This window comes from Pan troglodytes, chromosome 9, assembly GCF_028858775.2.
Source record: "Pan troglodytes isolate AG18354 chromosome 9, NHGRI_mPanTro3-v2.0_pri, whole genome shotgun sequence".
Taxonomy (NCBI): Eukaryota; Metazoa; Chordata; class Mammalia; order Primates; family Hominidae; genus Pan; species Pan troglodytes.
The window spans coordinates 113,357,688-113,361,416 of record NC_072407.2 but is presented as its reverse complement, the minus strand read 5'-3'; the positions used below and the strand labels follow the sequence as shown (position 1 = coordinate 113,361,416).

The following is a 3,729-nucleotide window of genomic DNA, read 5'->3' as shown; positions in this document are numbered from 1 at the left end:
AAGTGCTAGAATTACAGGCATGAGCCACCATGCTGGCTGGAATTTTTTGAGGAACTTGATAAACTTATCTGAAAAATTTAAGCTGTACTATAATAAATAACAATAAAAACTAAGGTACAAGAACAACGAGACCAGTAAAATAAAATAGGTCCGTGTACCTAAAGTATGTATTTCTATTCAAAAAAAGCACACTATGAATAAAGTTAGCAGATGACAAGAGTGAAGAAATTTGTGTTGAGTAAAACTGAAAATATCTAGAATTGTACATCTAGAACACAAATGTGCAAAGAATTTCTGCTGATCAACAAGAAAAAGGGCAATCCTGGTACAGAAATTGGCAAAGGAATGAACAGACATTTTAAACTGGCAAGAACAAATACTACACTTGATCTTAGCCAAAAGGCCAAGAGGTGATTGAAGAGGTATTTTGGAGAAGAGAAACTCCATAGGGTTAACAGGCATATGAAGACATGCTTCCATTTATTAGTATTATAATGTAAAATAAACCACTACACTATCACTACACTATTATACTAAAACACACACACACACACACACACACACACACACACACACACACACACACACTCTACACTGTTGCTATCACTACATGTACCACACTGGCAACATTTAGACCTTGGATAATGTCAGGTTTGGTGGTAAAGTGGAAATATGAGAAGCTGGTGGAAAAATGAACTGCTGGTGGAAGTCTTGGACAGATTAGTATTCAGTCAGATTAAATATACACCTATTCTTTGGCCCAGTAATTCCACCTCTGGGCATATAACCTCAAGGAAATTTTCACATGCCTCTGAAAAAAGATGCATATAAGAATGTTCATCAATGCTTTGTTTGTGGAAGAGGAAGTTGGAGACAATCTGCTTAAGTGAAATGCAGCGCTCACACACCATAGAATACTTTGCAGGTGTTAAAAGTGGTGCACAGAATGTCTACATCGATGTGGACAGATCTTACAACACTGTGCTGAATTAAAAAATAAGAAACAGCGTGAAATGTGTAATATAACATCATCTACATAAATTAAAAATCTATACATGCCAAACAATACATATCTTATAAGAACAGGCACAAATGTCTACAAATAAAAGCTTCAGCATCAACCACTGAAAAGAGTTGCCCTGATTGGAATGGTGGGTGGGTGATGGGGGTATGAGGGGACAGGAAAAAGAATAGACATGGAAAATGAGGGGGAAAGTAGATGAATGAATAAATAAATTACTGAGCAAAATAAGATAGGGGCTTTTCATAAATCAAAAATGATGAGAATGAAGATGATTAAAGGCTAAATGAAAAGAAAAGATTAAGACTTGGCAGAGGTAATGGCATGTAATAAGCACTCTGTAAATATTTATTAAATGATGGAAGAAATGAAGTCGATGGTGAATCTTTTTGCAAAGCTAAAATTTATTTCACAATATGAATCAGTGCACTTTAATAAATTATTTTAGAAGTTTTGATGTTTGTATATCAAATTCTTTAAAAATGTGAGCACACCTGTATTTGGAGTCATCTGGACCATGTTCACAGATTTTTTTTTCTTTTCTTCCACTTCTTGAGACATTGCATAAACATAGTCGCCTCTTTTGAACTATGCCATGCAGTTTGACTTTTGATTCTAAGTCACAGAAAATGTTTTCCTGGAAAATATTTGCTGTTTCGATCAAGTCTTGATTCCAAAGCATCTGCCTGTATGTGGTCACTGATATGCAGGGTATTTGCTGGAAGAAATGAGCTGGAATCTGCCTCATGAGCTTTGAGGCCATAAGAGGTGATGGGTTTATCGCTGGCCATGATGGTGGGCTTGCCCACTGACATTTTGTTTTTCTGCCACTGTACAAGATCTGATTTGTCAGAGTAGCTCTGGGTCTCACCTTTTCCTTCCCTCTTTCCAAAGGACAGAAATTTATTCCGGGGGATATAGCTTCTGTTGATCTGCTTCAGGTTTTAATAATAATGATCCTATATTACTACTAACAAACATGGCTGACACTTGGCATTTACTGCTTTCAACTTAATAAATATCTTTTATTTTAATGATTTAGAGCTCTGGCTCTAGTCAGATGAATTTGGGTCTGGCACCAGCCTATAACCTGATAGCTTGGTGACATTGGACAGATGAAATTCCCTAAGCATTTGTTTGTTTCTCTGAACAATACAGGTAGACGTTTCCTTGCAGCGTTGTTGTGGTGACTAGATTAGGTAATGTATTTAAGGCTTAACATGGAGCCTCTTGCACAGTAAGTGGTTATATTATTACTTTGTGGAAATCATCATGCTAGGCCTGTGGGGAGAAACTGAGATGAATAAGAAAAAGTTCTGAATTTCACGGACTTGGAGAGAATAAGACATGACCAAAATAGACAAAAGACAGACCCGTGGGAGAGAGGACCAGCGAGGTCACATATCCTCCTACGAACCTGTGAGACACTCACAGAACTGGTTCTTCATTTTATAGATGAGGAAACTGAGGCTAGAAGAGTTATGTGACTTGTTGAAGGGGACACAGTGAGTGAGTGTCAGAGCCTTCATGGGAACCCACGTCTCCTGTGACTGAGGCAGGCCTGAGGGATGTGCCTCTGTTTCTCATGGAAACTCCTCGGTGCAGCCCAAGGCCTTGAGATGCTGCCCCCTGCCAGGCCAGGGTGTGGGCTGCCAGCCACCACAGCATGGGGGCCTCCACTGTCCTGAACTTCAGAGGCTTTGCGGGGAGGGCTTATAGGCAGCCAGGAGACAGCCTTCTCTGGCTTTTAAGTGAATCATTTATAAAATGTGGACAGCATTTCTCCTCAAGACCTGCCCTCAAATCAGCAACCGATTAGAGACAGTAATTCATAACTTCATCAGATGAATTTTTATTGGGGGTCACTATGCTCCAGGTCTTGTGTGGGGCACTGGAGAGGCAAAGATGAAACCTCCTTGAGAAACTGTCAGAGTCATGTGACAATTCACCATCACATAATGAACAAAGTGCTCTAAGATCTGAGAAGAGGAACAAGTATTCTCTGGGCTGGGGGTTTGTCCTTCCGGCAAGAGAGGACGGCAAGGTCAAAGGCAGGGAATTGCATGGGTGTTTGGTGGTGCTTAGAGGGCACTGGGACCGGCGGTAGGAGGGCAGTTGGTGGTGAGGCTGGAAAGGAAGGCAACGGCTCGATTGTGGGAGGCCTTTTGGCCTCCAGCTCTGTGGCTGAAGGGAGAAGGTGAATGCTTTGTAGGCTAGAGGATAGCATGATCAGGTCTAGGTGGTGCAAGATGGCTCTGAGGCAGTATGGACGGCAGAGCAGCAAGGCCCCACACCTGCTCTAGGGGGTGTAGCCAAGGGGTCTTGACCCCAAACTGACTGAGTCCCTGGAGCCTGAGCATGTGGACCTCAGATATGCAGTGGCAGAAGGCTTCCAAACTGTGAAGGAGCCGGTAGCCAACACCCTCTACACTTCCAGATGGTGAGCCCATGACTTACTTAAAGAAGCTTCCTGTTATCAGTGGGTGGGCACTCGCAAAGAGGCTCTGTTCATCTTGTGCCTACAAGCCCAGATCCAGTCAAAGAGCACGGGCATGTTCTCCTTCCTTCCTTGAGGGTTGGCCTCTTTCTCCGTGGGCATAGCCGACATCAGAGCCAGCGCCCCCATATTTCAGCATGATTAAGCCTTGCCATTTTGGGGGTGGCTGGGGGCGAGGGGAGGGGCTACTGTGTTTCAAAATGGAATAAAC

At 42.4% G+C, this 3,729-nt stretch overlaps 1 pseudogene; it reads right to left on the bottom strand.

The window, feature by feature from the left end:
- Positions 1–285: 285 nt before the first annotated feature.
- On the bottom strand, positions 286–415 carry LOC112204944 (U2 spliceosomal RNA; annotated as a pseudogene).
- Between the last annotated feature and the right edge of the window lie 3,314 nt (positions 416–3,729).